The 19,695-nt window shown below is 45.6% G+C and overlaps 1 protein-coding gene across 1 annotated transcript in view; it reads left to right on the top strand.

The window, feature by feature from the left end:
• LOC146179126 (uncharacterized) overlaps positions 1-19,695 on the top strand; it is a 78,593-nt gene that overhangs the window by 35,206 nt on the left and 23,692 nt on the right. The gene's annotated exons all lie outside the window — the stretch shown is intronic.

Here is a 19,695-nt window from a genome sequence, read left to right as displayed (position 1 = left end):
AGTAACATCAGACATTTCTGTAGTTACAACACAAAAGTGCTACAGAACTACAGACAACAGAAATATACTACAGAAAAACTACAGAACTACAGAAATGTACTACAGAACTACAGAAAAACGTGTTGGTTACGACAGAACTACAGGATATTTTGTCGTATTTTTGACACAGTTCTGTAGTTTTTTTCGACTGGGATGCCCTTTAGGAAGTGCCCTACCTTTTCACTTTCCAGCCTGGAGCTGTTCGCCTTGCGACACAACGCGAGCACGTCTTGTATGTAGGCAAGGTAGGACGCCGTGGTAGATTGGGCGCGAGAGGAAAGTTCGGTTTTAGCTGCGAGGGCCCGTCCAATGGGCTTCCCGAACAAGTCGTGAAGCTTTTGCTTGCAAATTTCCCAGGTCACCAGCTCGTGCTCGTGATTTTGGAACCACGTGCGAGCAGTTCCCGCCAAATAGAAAATCAGATTGGCCAGCATGATGGTCGCGTCCCAGTGATTGTTCCTGCTGCATCGCTCGTATTCGTCCAGCCAGTCGTCAACGTTTGGGTGGTCGTCGCCATTAAAGATGGGAGGGTGGCGAATTTGTGTGAGTACAACTGGCTTAGGCGATGTTCCCGTGGTAGTAGGGGCTGCTTCAGAGGTCATCGTGGCTGTTTGTGGCGTCGTTGGGATCCCAGATAGGTGGCGGCCGCTGCGCAAATCCAGCTTTGTGCAGCGTAAATGGGCTAATCGGTGCGTACGGGGACCTTGATTCACCTCCACCAAGATGATACGGGGCAGAAGGCTAGCACAGGAAACCACAGCAGGTGATGAGCAAGTGTTCACAGCACAGCAGAGCAGAACACAACAGGTGTTCAGGCAAGCTCCAACGGTTTCTTCAGCTTCGTCGTCTCTCACTCTATTTTCTATCGTCGTTCTCTTCGGTGGCATATACGTAACAATATTACCAATATTTTAAGAATTACTCCCCAGAACAGTAATTAAAAACTAATGATATAAAAAATCTAGACATGGAGAAAGAAATTTTATTGCTTTTATCTTTTTACAAAATCTTAGCAGTCACGTCACGACAGAGAATTCTAATAAGAAGTCAAATGGGGCATCAGCGCCACTTTCTTTAGAGCACATCGCCTGGTAAATACGTTTGTACGCGTCCTTTATCTAACATATAGAATTAGCGACAGATTCTGGAAATCAAATTCCCTTGGAAGGTCTAATCAGCTCTCTTTATTCGGACAGTCTGGAAAAATATTGTTTCATTTTTTTTACTTTGTGTTCCAATCAATTTTTCTATCCCTTTCCTGTTTTACACTTTAAATAAAAATGAAAAATTTGATTTCTTTAGGTGGGATGATGCTTAATACCGTGAAGAGCTCTGTTTGTGACCTCACCGCGCTTTCAAAATTTTATACTTGCACAAAGTGTTCAGTGGAGAATTGGATTGTTTTCAATAAAACTTGGCAATAGGTGATAATAACCAGACATCACAATACAATCTGACCTGAATGTAACTCTTTACAACAAGTTTCAGCATGAGTGCAAGCTGTAAATATTGTAGCATGCGTTGACGACAAAGAAGCGCAGAAGTGTGAGAGGAAGAAGTGTGCTAACCTCGAGCCTGAACTCTGACGCTGTTCGTAGAACCTTTGCCACGCTTTGGACCTCGGACGCAACTGTAAAGGTCGCCGTTTACGCGACATCTGGTGGAGGTGCGGGGTACGATTTTCATGAGCCGGACGCCCCCTACAAGCCCAGGACGCACCCCTAAGGTGGAGACCCCAGTACACCACAGCAGCCGCCGACTGCAAGGTCTGCCTCCCGAGTGTGGTCCTCTCCCTGACCACAGACCAACAAGGAGCGTTTCTCTCAGCGCGATGAATCCCCCGGTATTGACAACTCCTGTCCTGCTCAACCACCAGCGGGATCCACCACATTTCCACGGCCTGCCACATGAGGATGCTGAAGACTGGCTGGAGCAGTTCGACCGGGTGGCTGCCTTCAACGCCTGGAACGCTGACTCGAAGCTTCGCCATGTCTACTTCGCACTGGAGGATTCTGCGCGGACATGGTTCGAAAATCAAGAAGCCGGACTCCGAACGTGGGATACATTCAAGGCAGAATTCTTGCGTATGTTTACCAACACGCTTCGCAAGGAAAAAGCGCAATTGCTTTTAAATAGCCGTATACAACATCCGAATGAAACTGTTACGGCCTACGCCGAAGAGATGAAGCGACTCTTTCGACGCGCGGACCCAACCATGTCGGAAGAGAAAAAAGTGCGCTTTTTGATGCAAGGTGTTAAAGAGCAGTTATTTGCAGGCCTGGTGCGAAGTCCACCAACAACTGTCGCCGAATTCATAAGTGAGGCGTCTACCATCGAGAAGGCACTTGACATGCGCGCCCGGCAATACCAGCGCACTACAGTGTCTATGAACGCCGCGAGTGCAGGTGAAGCCGGACAGTTTTCTTCAGAATCGCTGCGTGATACGATCCGGGCGATAGTCCGGGAAGAGGTGGCCAAATACCTGCGGATTCCTCCACAGCCACAGGTTGCCACAGTTTCCGATATCATCCGTGAGGAAGTACAACAGGCGCTGGGTGTTCCCGCACCCGTCACCGTGCACGCACCCGTCACCGGGCCCGCACCCGTCGCCGCGCCTGAACCCGTCGTAGCTACACCGCTGCCCCAGACCTTGAGCTACGCCGCGGTCACCAGCCGCTACCTGCCGCCTTCGACAGCATCCTACGAGCCTCGCGCACCGGTCGCCCATGTGTCTTCACGGCCGAGCGTACGCCGCCGAAGGACCGATATCTGGCGAACGCCCGATCACCAACCGTTGTGCTACCATTGCGGCGAAGCTGGACACCTGTGTCGCCGCTGCCCCTACAGGGAACTCGGCCTCCGTGGGTTTTCTTTTGATGCCCGTCGTCCGTTGCCTGGTCAGCAGCCACGCGAAATCGCAGAATACATTTCGCGTTCCAACACAGGCCCAAGCCGCCTCCGATCGCCGTCGCCTCGCCGTTACAGCTCTCCTGGACGCCAGGAGCAACTCCAAAGTCCCCATAGGGGAAACTAGATGCAGCAGCCTCTGGAGGTGCGGCTGCTACAGTGCGAAAATTTCAAGATCCTCCACAGACCCACGACAGTTCTTCACTGCAAACTACAGTTCGTTACATACGGCCACCAGCAGAATCGACGCCGCTACGAAATTCCGCTGATCCTCAACGTAACCACGACGCCGACAGTCGCCCCACCGCTCCTTCAGAGCATCGAAGTCGAGACCGAACCCCACGAAGCTGTCGCCGCCCGACACAACAAACTGCCGACCTGCAGATCTCCGTTGATGGCGTAGACGTCACTGCGCTAGTCGACACTGGCGCTGATTATTCAATTCTAAGTGCACACTTCGCCAAAGCTCTCAGAAAGGTCACAACATCATGGGGTGGCCCGCAAATACGCACAGCTGGCGGACATTTAATTATGCCCACGGGAGTGTGCACGTCGAGGATCACTGTACAAGGGCAAACTTTTCTGGCGACGTTCATCGTATTGGCTCAGTGTTCCCGTGACGTCATCCTCGGTATGGACTTTTTAACCGAAAATGGCGCCATTATCGATCTGCAGAATAAGTCCGTGAGATTTTCAGTTGAGAATGCTATCGAATCCAACAGCCTGCTCCCCGCTGCACTCCACATTATTGATGACCATGTTAGTGTGCCCCCACGTTCAAGCATTATGGTCTCCGTGGGTTCCCTCCCAATCCAAGATACAGAAGGTGTCGTCGAGACAAAACAGAAACTGCTTATTGAAAGAGGCATCGCCGTTGCCAGGGCAGTTGTTTTTATTGAAAATGGCAAAGTTGATGTTCTTCTCACGAACTTCAGCAATGAACATCAACATCTGAACAGAGGGACAACTGTCGCATATCTCGACGCCATAACTGACACTAGTTATGAATGCAATTTCACCAGCGCTTCAGCAACAGAACCCTCCGACAACACTGAACCTCTGTACGATATAAACCCGGCCTTACCTCGAAAGTATCGAGAGAAACTACGGCACCTCCTCCGTCGCTACTCTAATGCATTTGCCATATCATCACGCGTCGGTCGAACCCACCTTGCAAAGCACCGCGTCATTACAGACGAAACTGTTCGACCACTCCGCCAGTCGCCTTACCGAGTTTCCCCTAAAGAACGTACTGCCATCCGAGACCAAGTGAAGGAAATGCTCGATAACGATGTCATTCGCCCTTCCCGCAGCCCCTGGGCTGCACCTGTGGTACTTGTGAAGAAAAAAGATGGCACACTTCGTTTCTGCGTAGACTATCGCCGACTGAACAACGTTACGAAAAAAGATGTTTACCCTTTGCCCAGAATAGATGACGCCTTAGATCGTCTGTGCAACACAAGATACTTTTCCTCCATGGATCTCAAGTCTGGATACTGGCAGATAGAGGTCGATGAAAGGGACCGCGAAAAGACTGCTTTCATTACACCTGACGGGCTATACGAATTCCAAGTCATGCCCTTCGGCCTTTGCTCCGCGCCCGCAACCTTTCAGAGACTCATGGACAGCGTTCTTGGAGATCTGAAGTGGACGACATGTCTTGTATACTTGGACGACGTAATTGTGTTTGCCCCGAATTTCGAGGAGCACCTCCGTCGCCTAGACGCAGTACTAGACGCCATCCAAACGTCGGGCCTCACTCTGAAAGCCGAAAAATGCCATTTTGCTTATGAAGAGCTGAAGTTTTTGGGCCATGTCGTGAACCAAGCGGGAGTTCTGCCGGATCCTGAAAAAACAGTTGCCATCGCCAATTTTCCGACGCCGCGGGACCAGAAAGAGGTGCGACGCTTTCTTGGACTATGTGCATATTATCGACGTTTCGTGAAAAACTTTTCTAAAATAGCCGCCCCCCTTACACTTCTTACTAAGGCTGATATGCCGTTCACATGGGGCGACCAGCAAATGGACGCATTTCAGGAGCTTCAACGTCGCCTGCAGTCACCTCCAGTTCTAGCACATTTCGATGAAACCGCAGACACCGAACTCCACACGGATGCAAGCAATGTCGGTTTGGGCGCTGTCCTAGTACAGATACGGAACAGTGAACAACGTGTGATCGCCTACGCTAGTCGGGCTTTGTCTAGGGCTGAGACAAACTACTCTGCCACTGAAAAGGAATGCCTGGCCATCGTGTGGTCTATTTCAAAGTTTCGACCATACCTGTACGGCAGACCCTTCAAAGTGGTGACCGACCATCACGCGCTTTGTTGGCTGACAAGCCTTAAAGATCCTTCTGCACGTCTCGCCAGGTGGAGCCTACAACTTCAAGAATACGACATCACTGTAACCTACAAGTCAGGTCGTAAGCATTTAGACGCTGACTGCCTGTCTCGTGCTCCTGTACAACCAGCTTCGGACGCCTCAGGTGACGACGACGCATTTCTGACTGCAATTAGTTCAGACAATTTTGCCGATGCCCAACGGAATGATCCCGAACTTCGCCAGGTAATTGACTTTCTTCAAGGTGCCGGCAGCATGGTCCCTAGCCCTTTCCGTCGTACTTTGTCTTCTCTGTGTCTCCGTGATGGCGTTCTCGTCAAGAAGAATTTTACAGCCAACAGTCGCCAATACCTCCTCGTTGTACCAGCAAGCTTAAGGGATGAGATTTTTCAAGCCTGCCACGACGAACCCACATCCGGCCACCTGGGAGTCACTCGGACGATATCCAGAATTAAAGAACGGTATTACTGGCCTCGTTTGCCAAGCGATGTAACGCATTATGTTCGAACTTGCCGTGACTGCCAACGTCGAAAGGTTCCGCCTCTGAGGCCAGCCGGTCTTTTAAAGCCCATTACGCCACCGTCCAGACCATTCCAGCTAATAGGGATGGACTTGCTCGGACCGTTCCCTACTTCCACCTGTGGGAACAGGTGTATTATAGTAGCTACTGACTACCTGACTCGCTACGCAGAAACCGCTGCTCTTCCTTGTGCTACCGCTTTTGAAATTGCGAAATTTTTCATTCTTCAAATTGTCCTGAGACATGGCGCACCAGAAGTACTCATTACTGACAGAGGAGCTGCATTTTCTGCAGAGCTCATCCAGCATATCCTTGTTCTTAGTTGCACCAATCATCGTCGCACGACTGCATACCACCCGCAAACAAACGGCCTGACAGAACGTTTGAACAAGACCATTGCCGATATGTTGTCAATGTATGTGGACGTCCATCACAAGACATGGGACGAAGTATTGCCGTATGTAACATTTGCATACAATACCGCCGTTCAGGAAACTACCAACATGACTCCATTCAGCCTAGTTTACGGCCGACAAGTGACGACCACGCTCGACGCCATGCTGCCCCACATAGACGAAGGTCCAAATGATGATGTCGCCTCTTTTCTACAGCGTGCCGAAGAGGCCCGTCAACTTGCACGGGTGCGAATACAGCAGCAGCAAGGCCGAGATGCACAACGCTACAACCTGCGGCGGCGGACTGCAGACTATCTGCCAGGTGACCTTGTCTGGGTTTGGTACCCCATTCGACGACGCGGACTTAGCGAAAAACTCTTGCGCCGTTATTTCGGCCCCTACCGCGTTCTTCGACGCGTCAGTGAACTGGACTATGAAGTCGTTCCGCACGAGGAACCAGAGCCCCGGCGTCCCAAGCGTTCTGAAGTGGTCCACGTGGTCCGCTTGAAGCCTTTTCATGCCAGATAGCGGCCCCTTTTACTCTGTCCCTCTTGCAATATAGCATCGGGACGATGCTTTTCGCACGGGGGGGCTAATGTAGCATGCGTTGACGACAAAGAAGCGCAGAAGTGTGAGAGGAAGAAGTGTGCTAACCTCGAGCCTGAACTCTGACGCTGTTCGTAGAACCTTTGCCACGCTTTGGACCTCGGACGCAACTGTAAAGGTCGCCGTTTACGCGACAATATTTCGATGTACTTTCTACTAAAAATTGGGATTCAAATGTTTTAAGTGAAGAAACCTGAATTTTCCCCCCGGAGCTTAATATCCAGTTCGCCACAGTTGAAGAACCAAAGTTCGTGGACGCATAAATGTTCCGCGTTAATCTTTTATTTTCTCAGGTATCTCTGGCAGCAATTCAAACAAATGTTTTTCGAGTTTTTGAAATTGACGCTTATATCCAAAGAAAGAGCCTCCATGCCGTATCCTTAATGTACAAGTGCTAATATAAATTCGGGCGGTATCAGACATCTTTTGCTTGATTTGAAAACTTGTATTCTAATCATGCCAACTTCTAGCTATGGCTTTGTGAGCTCGTGGCCCATCTCTGTGTTATATCTGTCACCCGCCGCAAATCAAGGCTGCGGTTTTTATCTCAGTGGCAAACCGACATAAATGCATGGCAGAAAACGGTAGGAGAATGCGTTCACAAGAAACCAAGAATGAATTCTCACGTACAGGCTCCACAAAAAGCAACAAACTCCCTGTCAGGATTTAAACTATGATTAATGTACTGTCAAAATGAGAAAGCTTGGTTTTGTACGGACTGTCTGGGTATTTTGCCTGGTGATGCTCTAAGGGAGACAGTTACAAGATGGTGCGTTATGCGAGATCAATATTCATTGATCGCCTTGTTTATAGACTTAATGTTCCTCGTTAGCTGTCAAGCGTAACATAGATATGAAAGCCCAGCTTTGTACCATGCCGTACAAACATGACTGCATAGCCTAGGCGCAGCATGTCCCACTATGGCCCCAAGAGCTCTGGAGAGGAGCATTATGATCTCGCCCTCCAATTTTAATAGAAATTCGATTCGGCTAGAGCTCGAAGGTCTAACAATGCAAAATTTTGAACACCAGATCAAACCTCGTGAAGTAGTGGTTTCGTGCTGGAAAGACTGATCTTTTTAATGTGCTAGCCATGCTGTATACTCAGTGTTTGTTGGCGCTACGTATCTGGGTTGTGTCTAGTAGGTGAATCCTTGCACTGTTACAATGTTCACTCCGCCCTCTGAAACAGTATGCTGCTTTGTTTGCTCTTCACTATCTGTTTTTCAGCCACTTTCTCTCACCTCTCTTTGTCGTTCTCTCCCCTTTTGTATTGTGACACAGAAAGATTTCGTCTCCAATTAAAATGTAAATAAAAATGCAATAGAGTTCTGTCAGTATGAATTTCAAATTACACACTGTAAACGGGTCATACACCTCTCCAAAGTATGCACCGCATATAAAAAAAGCCTGCAACAAAAGAGCATTTTTTTGTGCTGCTTGGAAATCGCAATTAATTTATTCAGTTTCTAGACTGTTAACATTGCCTAAAAGGAAGGCGTTGCAGTCGAGACACATTTATGATGTTATTTTTTTAAAGCTTTCTTAATGTAAAACATATATCAGAAATAAGAGAAAATACCCTAGTGCACTGTACGACGCGATTTTAATGTACGGCCATGTGATTAGAGTATTGCGTAGTCAGGGCATATACTCATATTATGCTAGCAGGAAATGTGGCGAGATTAATTTTTGATTGTTCAGGAAACAAAAGCAGCGGTGTGAGCTCAAGACAGAGACGCGAATAAGAGAAAACCTGCGATAAGCCGAGCAGATCGCAAGTTGTCTTTATTTTTATGTAATTTTATTGTCTGTCTGCTGCAGTAATTCTTTCTTCCTCTCCATGTTAGTGGTCCACGATAATCGACGCGCATTAATACAACATGTAATGTCAAGAGGCAGATGGAGTGAGTGAGAGAGAAAAGCAGCAACTTTAATTAAACGCTAAGAGCGATGTTAAGTCACGCTGCTTCAGCGTGCATAGCAATATCATCCAGACGTATGCAGAGATGAGAGCATGCAGCTTTCGAGTTAGGCAGGATCACAGGAACCACTGCTTCTTCTCGAAATAGGCAGTACAGTTCCCTTTACCATCAGCGTAACCATGCTTGAGCGGACTGATGAGCAGGCTGCATCCGAGTGAATCCCCGCATCTCCGGGTGCGGGGAGAGCACTGTGACAAGCAGCGACTAAGAGACTTCTGCTGGCCAAGAGCTGTCGGAGCCCTACGTCTGCCGTTGCCTCCATAACAAGCATCTTCTGAGTCGTCTTGAGAGGGTGGAAATGGAGCAAAGAGAAACACGAATAGCATTCAACGTCGGCTATTATACGTCGGCTGTCATACCTCTGTTGCACCCTAAAGGAAGAGCTAATTAGAGCACTCTGACAGAGATCATAGGATGGGCAAGCTGGGTCTAAGGAAGTAATTACCTGCGAAGTACCAGCCAGTTATTTTAGCGAGAAGGCTGTTTAGGCGCCACATTTTTATGCAATAAAATGTTTATTCTATAATTTGCTTTCTTTTGTGCTGCCCTGCAAGATATCTCCTTATATACCCCAATTACCGTAACATTGCTTCTAACGTTTTAACAAGCTTTTCTACTTAAGAACGCGTGCTAGATAACTCAACGTTTTACGTAAAAACAAAACAGGTAATCGAGGTAAGTTCCCAAAGAAAGAATCGCCGCTTGTCCCTGTGTGTCCCTTAATGATACGTGTAGGAACTTATTTAAGGTACTTTTTCTCCCACGGTGTAACAGAACTGCACACGATTGTGAAATTACACCTTAAAAAATCGGCTGATTAAAGTTCAGATTGAGTTTAAAAATAGCTTTGAGAATTACCCACTCTCTATAGTGAACTAGAATAATGTCCCACTGTCCTATATTTAAGAGATGTAAAAAGACCATTCTGAGAATCTTTCAGTCATAAGCGAAAGTCTACCACTTGCGTGATTGCGTATGTAGAAAATGGTCATTAGGAGAAGCCCGAAATTTCTGAATAATACATAAAACTTTGCACTTCGAATGTGCTTTATAAAGCAAACAGAATTACTCCTATTCGTTGGTTTTCATGAAAGGAGCCGCTAAAATTGCACATACGCCTTCCATGCGCATTTCTTAAAGGCAGAGCTTACGTGTACTTTAGGTTTTTTTTTTTTCTACGCTTACGCTTAGCGTGGCAGCATAATTTTAATGGATATGCCATGTTCGAGTGTTTTTAACCACTTTTGCGGGCTTTGAATTTTGGCTTTAAGAGCTCTACAGGATGATACTTTCCCGTTGCAAGGTTTGTAGCTTCGACTAGAGCAAATTATAAAACACATATTCCCAGTGAGCGCACAATTGTGCTCTTCTATCCATGGTGGCGAAATGCGCAAAATATTCAGAACAGTCAATGAAACCTATCTGCAGTTGCAGTTGAAGAAATTTCACGAGTCAGCTCTGCACATCACCATGCCACCAAGTGTGTTGCCGACTGTGTAACCAGAGATTGTACTTGGCTACAGTTATTATCAAAAGGGTTCAAGCGGACGGTGAGTATATTTGTGTTACGAAATCAAGTAACTGAACAGTAAGAAGCGGCACGAAACCTACTTGCTGAGTATCATGTGTTTAATTAAGTATGACAGGCGTGTTTAAACGTTGCAATGATTTATTGCCGATAAAGGTCTCGAAATTTCGGCATACCACAATCTATAAAAACGTAAGAATAGGCGGAAAGTGTAGCCCCCTAAACGATGTGCCACCCCTAGCTGCGCGCACAACTGGCCGTTATCTCACCGGCAATCGTGCTAGCCGACACAGCACTATTCCTTCTTCCGGCGTAGCCTTGAATGCGATGGTTGGCCTACTTCGGCCGCGGAGACTATGACCGGGAATGGCTAATATAGAATGTATTCAAGGGACGTCACGGGTGCCCTTTTGTGGTACCGAGCACATCTTCAGTCGTACAAGCCGTAACAGATAACAATATGCCGATTAGACTGCAGCCCTTATCCGTGCTTCATACCCCACAAAATGGCCGCCACTGTAGCGTGGCAGCATACACCCCATAGGAGCCTGTGGTATACAAAACGTCCGAACCATGCCCGCTACCTTGGCTTCAGCGTTTCACTGCTTATTGCACTGTTATCGCACCGAATCCCGCTTGGTCTGTCGCATTTAAGAAAGGAGCATTGACTAACGCGTTAGCCTCCTTCGGGATCTCAGTGCGAGTTACAATTCTGGGCTGGCTGAAATTACAGGGTGATCGAAAATATTTTAACGTACTTCGAATTATATTCTATGTTATTTTGTTTTATTAGTATTGCAATGGAACGATATTGCAATGCAATGCAATGCAATGCAATGCAATGCAATGCAATGCAATGGAGTATGCAATGGAACGATATATTTTGTGTGTCTGCTTTTGTCATATAAAACTGTGATGTTTAACGATATTAGTTTGATATCACTGGGAGAAAATGGCCTCTTTACTTGCCAAGGGCAGAAAATGGTAATTCTTGAGATGCTTGAGTTCCTGTAAGTTCAGGTCTATTGTGTATTATCTTATATTTCAGAAAAAAAAAAACAGGCAAAAGGGCTGGCAGTAGAGTGGAAGACCTCTAAGAATAAAACCTGGGGGAAGAAAATTGCCGTGTGCAAAAAACAAAATTAAAAAATCGGCAAATCACCTCAAAGAACGCGAACACTCGTCGAGGAGCACGTTATTATTATTTTTTGCATTCTCATTTGACCACATGAATCAAGGAGGAACAGACACAAGGCGTATCCCGACGCATTTCTGAAGTCGCAAGGGGCTCACAAGGTTCTTAACTAATGTCAACCGCAGTCATGCAAGGTCGACGGTTTGCCGATGTAGAAAGTGTGAAGAAATGCTTGTAAATAAGACAATGAACATTGTATACACAAACGCTCTTATACATAGCATTGTTTTAAATGAAAACGAAAGTATCTAGGGCAGATATGGTGAACAAGTAAAACAGGATTACGAAAGAGTATACATACTTTACGTCTGTTGCAGAAGGATTATGTTGTGTACACATGTCTTATATTTCTTATGATATGTATCTTGCACGGCTGAGAAAGGAAGCTAGGGGTGAAAGTTTGAAACCATTCAAATTGCGGGTGCAATTGTTTGAAATAGATAATTTGTGCGCAATTTCCAGGAATGAAACGTCGAACTTCTATATTTATTGTCTCTCATAGATTTTGTTGGTTTATGGCGTTAAACCCCACAAACTTGTATATTTATAGGCTGTGGGCTTTATATAATATCTTTTTAAAATTCGTATTCTAACTCTTTCAGTTGTTGGCACAATAGTTTGATTTCTTCTGGTAATGTTTCCCTATTTAAACAAGTTTGTGTTTCATGTGTTCTGTAGGTCTATCATGAAAAAAAAAAAAAGTTTCCGAGAGCTCGTGCTACTCTCATCTGCAAAATAATTATTATTTACTTATCAGACGTAGTGGTCCTGCCCAAGGAAGAAGTGTAATATGTGACTGTAAAGAAAGTATTAGAACAGGTTTAGGTTAAAGATAATTGTAAAAGAGCACGCATATTATTTAGAACAGCGATATAGGAAGTTTGTGTTTACTAATGTAAACGACGTGTTCTTTTCACAGGAATTTTTCTTTGAATACAATGCCTAAAATATTTGCAGAACATTCTCTCGTTGGCCTAAATTGTTAGAACGGATGAGTAACGTTAGAAAGAGAACAATTCTTCAGCCCTGAAAAGTAGTAGTTTAGGAAACGTTCAACTCCAGGCATTTAGCTTTAACCAAACGGCAAGCCCTGTGGGCCAGCTGTTTGTTCTTTCTTGCAATATGTAGGCCTACTCTCTGCAAAAAACACATTAGCGTACTCGTAGATAACAAGAGTCAGTAACTTTGCAACATTCTGCCGTGTTTCTAATCGTCAAGTAGGATAGAGGGCTCATATTGCACAAATCAGCAAAATGACAACAAATTAGGGTAAAGTTGAAAGCCTCCGGAGTGGAAAACTGCCACTTGATGCAGAAACAGAGCATTGGTGAAGCCTTGAACTGGATTCTATTCAGCGATGAGATGATTTTTGTTTCACTCTCGAACTGGATTGAAATTCGAAAAATCACTGAGAGTTGTTTCCGAAACGTTCTCTACCCACTGCGCGAGGGAAGAAAGAAGAACCTTTTATCATAGCGCATTATTGTTTTTGGCAAGATTTGAAGCGGTGAGGATCCAAACGAAGCTGGTTATTGCGCACACATAAGCCCAAATCAACGTAAAGACTGACCTCAAGCTGACCCTGAGGGGGCGGAGAGCGGTAAGCGTCATTTTCTAGGCTCAAGAAAATGCTGGAAGCAATGACTGACGGCTTCAGGAAGACTAAAATGAAGTTTGGTCTTCAAAGTTTTCCGATCTCGATATGTAGGACTGCACTCGCTGATGGAATAGAGCACACTCTTTCAAGCGCAAATCCTACGAACCGCTGAACTGCGCTTTGAAGATAGCCTGACAGAAAATTACTCTGTAAGGCATCGTGGCTGTTTTGAAAAATTCAGAAAGGAGTCAAGGAGCCCGAATAATAGTCATTATGAGCCTTGAAAACAATTTTGTTTACGAAATTGAATGTGCTTTCAAATAAAGAACAGCGCCTCCGATGCTGTCCGAGTGTCAAAACGTTATGATATGCTCTTCCGCACTAGAGTATTTCTGGGTCACCCTGAAGTCCGGAACCTTCGAATACGACGTTCTTCACACTGATATGTACTCAGGGCGAGAGCGGTCCTTTGACGCCAGGGCCACCATATTTGAGGCCCTAGCTAAGCAAACTCTCAAAAATGCAGAGAAGGGGGGGGGGGGGGGAGGCATCATTATGCGAAGCATAAAAAGGGAGCCAGCAGCCATTAACCATAAATGACTTTGTGAGTTCATAATTCATCGTGGCGGTAGTGTCTAGAAATTAGATGAACGAGCCCTCACATATACCGCCGCTGGGACGTAATCTCCGCGTCAAGGTTGACGCATAAAATAAACAAAAACAAATATAGCGCCGTTCTTAACAAAATTGTTTTCCATTTCTTTTTTTTTTTTTTAGGTAAAGCAGCATAGGCGGGCGCCATAATCAGAGAAAGTTGATGTTTTGCTAAGCGAAGGCCATCACACCGCGCCCTTTCTGTTCCTTTCCCTTAAGTGGCGAATGCTTCTTGCTACCGTTCCTGAAAAATTGATAGGTCATCGGGTTCTAACAGCCCACGTCGTCTTAGTCCCACTTGAAGTTTAAATACGTATGAAGTGAAATTTGATGTAGACCCGACGACACTGCGCAGAAAGCAGTATCGGTGGCACTTCAGACAACGAATTTGAGGGGTGTGTTGGCATGGTGCAATTGGGCTGCTTTGACGTTTGCGACTATGCGCAGAATGCAGTATCGGTGGTACCTCAAACAAATTTGAAGGATATGTTGGCATGGTGCAATTGGGCTGCTTTGACGTTAGCGACTAAACAGGACACACATGACCAAGTGGTGATATACACATTGAAAAGAAACGAAATGGGTAAACGTGTTCACGGTGCAGTGCAGCATGTCTGATTCGCCGCATAGCGGAAAATAGTGTGTATACTGGCGGGTGAGATCACAAGTAGGTGCCACCTACATATTTCCTTTTGTTGCGCTATAGAGGGCAGCTCTGCTTTCGAACGCGGGAGATGTCAGTTCGAGTTCTATTTTACACTGTCCTTATAATTTTGTTTACGCATATACATAACGTGTAGAATTTGCCTTTCTGCAATAGAAAAATGCGGCTGCCTTTTAAATTGCATTTTACCATGGCTCTAAGCAAAAATCTTGTTCTATCCGTTTGATATAAACATTCTCGGCACAATGGTAGCAGTTACCACAACGTAAGTAATTCTCTGTCTTCTTTTGTGGTGTGTGATACCGTCACGTTTCATTCCGAGATGTTTTGTCAAAATAAGCTTTTTTTTTTTTTTTTCAAATGAACATGAACGAAAAACGCAGTTTAGCGCATACTACCGTTGACAGAATGTAAATACGGGCCGCTACCGCCATTTTTCGTCCCTCATAGGTGCGCTACGCGTTTTGTGCAATTCGTCTGATACTCACAGATGCTCACGATGTTGACATGGTGCAATTACTGTTTTTTTTTTTAAATACAACTCTGCCCAGTCGGCCTCTACTCTTCCGGGGAGAAGTCGTATATTCGAGTTTCATGTATTTAGCCTGAATAGGAAGGAAACAGCAAATACAGCTGCACAAGACAGATTACTCTGCCGCGCGTGCCCAGACAATCATAAAATCTAAGTAAATAGTTCGATAAAGTCATCGCGCATTTTATGCCTGCTAGAGCTTCACAGCTATATATAGTACTAATCGTGTTGAGGACAATTATACGTGAGAAGGAGGGTTCGTAATTAAAGCCGGTGTCTGGGCTTAAGAAAGATCACACAGTGAATGATAGGGTTTGTACGACATAGCATGCAAAAATATGTCTATATGATTATCATGATTTCCTCGCACCCAGACAAGCTTCCACAGTGCTGAACAGTTTTTCTAGCGTATGACTTAGGCTGCAGCTGCTTAGAGCATGTAATCGGTGCTGTCAAACGGGAATTAATGGTTGGGGCGGTTGCGGTTGCTGAAAGGCAGGACAAGTTGCGCTATGTGTGAGCCGCCCAAAGGCTTTCTCATGATTGCTCAGCCTGAAGAGTATTTATAAGAAAGCGGACGATGTCAGAAGAGGAAATTATTTTTTCGGAGTTTTGAGTCAGGAAAGACAAACGAGTTTTCTGCCCTTCCCGGAGCAATAGTTAAAAGCATAGAACTTCCAATCGTAGATTTTGAAAGCACACTTCGAAGAAATCTTGATTAGTCCTTTGAAGATGGAGGCCTAGTGCCAGTAAAATGTCTTCTAAAAACAAAAATGAGGCAGCGTTTGAGTGAGAAATTTTCCAGAATGATTTCTCAGTGAAAGCCGGCGCAATCACTCAATAGCTATTGTTTCAACAGGAAGTAAATTTATGCGAACACTTCGTTCTTTCGTCGCCTCTAAATTTACAACCCGTATTTTAATGCATCTTGGGTATCAGCGAGCTAGAGTGGACCGGAATGGGACAATTTAATTCCGGCGACCATTCTGTCTTTTATTTTGGGCACGAATCCAGGAAAATGAATGGGGTCGCTCTCATAGTAAACAGAAGAATGGGCGAAGCAGTGCTAGGGTACAGCCCCAAAAACGACCGAATGATTTCACTTCGGATCCAAGGTCACCCTTTCAACATAACAGTTATCCAAGTCTATGCACCGACCAATGCTGCTGAAGAAGCTGACGTTGAGAGATTTTATGCTGACCTGCAATGCCTTTTAGATCGCACTCCCTTATCAGACGTTCTTTTTCTCATTGGAGACTGGAATGCTGAGGTGGGGAGTGAAGAAATATCCGGAATTATAGGCAAGTTCGGTCTCGGTGAGTCAAATGAAGCTGGGCAGAGGCTAGTAGAGTTTTGTCAAGAAGATAACCTGGCCATAGGGAATACTCATTTTCAACAGCACAAGAGGCACCTGTACACATGGACTTCACCGGACGGTCTGTACAGGAATCAGATTGATTATATTCTTTGCCGGCAGAGATGGAGAAGCGCTATACAAGCAGTAAAAACAAGGCCTGGGGCTGATTGCGGCACCGATCATCAGCTTCTTGTTGCCAAAATTAAGCTTCGATTGAGGAAAACGCAGAAAACTTGAAGGCCTTTCAGGTATGATCTGGATCAAATTCCATTAGAATATGCTGTGGAAGTGAGGAATCGATTTCAAGAATTAGATCTAGAAGACAGAGAGCCTGAAGAGATGTGGACTGACGTGCGTGATATAATGCAAGAAGTTGCTACTAAGGTAGTTCCAAAGCAAGAGAAATGCAAGAAAGCAAACTAGTTATCTGAAGAGGCTTTGCAAATAGCTGAGGAAAGGAGGATGGAAAAAGTTACGGGGGAAAACGAAAGATACAAGGCTCTCAATGCAGATTTTCAGAAAATCGCAAGACGAGATAAGAACGCCTTCCTGAACATACAGTGCCAATCAGTTGAGTACAACAGCCAATTGAGGAACACGAGAGCTCCGTATAATACAATCAAAGATATCAAAGGAAGCTTCTGTGCTAAGCTGGGCGTGATAAAGGACAAACGAGGCAGGGACCTCACGGAAGCCTCAGAGATAAAGAAGAGGTGGCAGGAATACACAGAAGAACTGTACAAGAAGGACCCGGATGTGCAAACCCAACATACGACGGCTGTGATTACTGATCTCGAGCCGGGCATCCTGAAGAGAAAAGTTGAATGGGCCTTAGCCAGCCTTGCTAAGAGCAAAGCTAGCGGAATTGATGACATTCCAGCTGAGTTGCTTCAAAACCTCAACCATGACGACGCTGTCAACGTTCTGTATACATTATGCCAGCAAATTTGGACAACCCTGCAGTGGCCACAGGATTGGAGAAGGTCAGTTTACATCCCTATTCCAAAGAAAGGCAGTGCCAAATATTGTTCCAACTACCACACGATCCTGCTTATTTCGCATGCTAGCAAGGTTATGTTGAAAATCCTCGTAGGTAGGCTGCAGCAGTATGTGGATCGGGAGCTTCCGGGCGTGCAAGCTGGGTTTCGCAAGGGCAGAGGAACTAGAGACCAGATTGCCAACCTTCGCTGGATCATGGAAAAAGAAAGAGAGTTTCAAAAACCCATCTACTTCTGCTTTATCGATTATGCGGAAGCGTTTCACTGCGTAGATCACAGCTGATTGTGGAAAGCTCTCCAAGAGATGGGAGTTCCAAATCACCTCATCTATCTCCTCAGGAACCTGTATGAAGGGCAAGAGGGCACAGTCAAAACTGGGCATGGTCTTACTGATTGGTTTCCGATTGAGAAAGGAGTGAGGCAAGGCTGCATACTGTCGCCCTGCCTATTTAACCTATATGCAGAGTGCATCATGAGGAAGGCCGGTCTGGACGAGTCTTCAGCTGGAGTGAAGATTGCTGGGAAACGTAGCAGCAACCTTAGATATGCGGATGATACCACATTAATGGCAGAAAGTGAAGTGGAACTCAAGAGACTTCTGATGCGCGTACAAGAAGAGAGTGAGAAGTTTGGGCTTAAACTGAACATTAAAAAGACAACGATCATGGCGCCTTGCCCTATCAAGTCCTGGAGCATCAAGGGACAAGAAGTGGAAGCTGTGACAGATTTTCTCTTCTTGGGCTCCAAGATAACCCCGGAAGGAAACTGCAGCCATGCATTTAGGAGACGCCTACTTCTGGGAAAGAGAGCCATGGCTAGCCTTGACCGCCTAGTAAAGAGCAGAGACATTAGTCTACCAACCAAGATCCGTATAACTCGTGGTATGGTATTTCCAGTTGTAATGTATGGATGCGAGAGTTGGACTGTGAAGAAGGCTGGCCGCCGAAGAATTGACGCTTTTGAATTGTGGTGCTGGCGGAAACTCTTGAGAGTTCCTTGGACGGCCAGAAGATGAAATCGGTCGATATTGTCGACCATGGACCCTGACTGCTCATTGGAGGGCCAAATTCTAAAGTTAAAGCTCAGTTACTTTGGTAATCTGATGAGAAGAGAGGAGTCGCTGGAGAAAGATTTAATGTTGGGAAAGGTTGAGGGTCACCGTAGAAGGGGTAGGCAACGAACGCGATGGTTAGATGGCATCCTTGAAGCGCTGCAGATGAAGTTATGTGATGCTAGGAAGATAGCGAGAGACCGGAAAGCGTGGCGTGATATGGTCCATAGGGTCACGAAGAGTCGGACACGACTGAACGACTGAACTGAACTGATTTTAATGCATAAACCAGCTGTGCGCAAGACGTAGGACTTGTAGGAACTTTTCTGCTTACCGTAATATTTTTGGTCATTCTTGTCTTTATCTTGTAGCCGGAGCTCGCCCAAACGAAATAAAAGTGAAAAATACGTAGTAGTTCGCGAAGAGATACCGAAACACGAACTGTATTTTTTTTCTTTTTGTTTGTTGCTGTCAACCCTTTGTTATGTACGTTTGAGTTGACAGGTAAACCTTTCTGTTCTACCACAAAGCAGGTATGTAGGAGCCACAGAGTTTCTTGCTCCGAGAGGTTCTTCCAGCGTATATACGCGTCTAAAATTTCTTCAAAACTGAAGGCGATATTCGAAAATTTTACAGGCGGAGGCTGATACACTGAGGATCATGAGTCTATTACTAGCCGGATTGAATTTATGCATCCTCTGAGTGGGCTTCGAATTAAGTAATCGAATTTAACACACTAAGTTGTTTCTTGCAGTGCACCTGCGCTGCTAATGAACATTGGCGCCGAAAACCAATAAGAAGATCGCGTTGTATTTCTTCAGCGTTGCTATCTGTGTGTATCACTTAACACGGTCTCATCAATTCAACATTGCCGCAGTTCAGCGACAAGTAAATGGTATATTGACCAATGCTAATATTTCAGCTGTTCTTTTCTGCTGTTACCTTACTCCGGTAACCACAAATATCCCTATTTGTCAGCATATACCGTGAAAAGAGTCGTCTTGTTGCAATGGAATTGGGTGTAAACCAAATAGGACGTTGCTCTTGCGGCAACCCGCTTTATTTCGAAGGTTTTCACTTCACTGCAGAAGCAATATAACGGGGGTACGCGTGAAGCCTCTGAGGAGAGTTTTGAGAGAAGGAAGTTGGAGATCAAACAAGGAGAAATAAAGTTGGAGCCGATGAGTGGAGAGATGGAACGAGAAGTTGAAATGGGAGTCAAGGATGGAGAGAGCATACGGCGTGCCACACTCTTACTGATAGGCTGGGTAAGGAGAGCAGAGTGGGAGGTACGTTAAGTCCACTATGACTGATGAATTGCATCACGC

This window comes from Amblyomma maculatum, chromosome 9 (assembly GCF_055883805.1).
Source record: "Amblyomma maculatum isolate TAMU_Amacu chromosome 9, ASM5588380v1, whole genome shotgun sequence".
Taxonomy (NCBI): domain Eukaryota; kingdom Metazoa; phylum Arthropoda; class Arachnida; order Ixodida; family Ixodidae; genus Amblyomma; species Amblyomma maculatum.
This window is presented reverse-complemented; position numbering and strand designations above follow the sequence as displayed.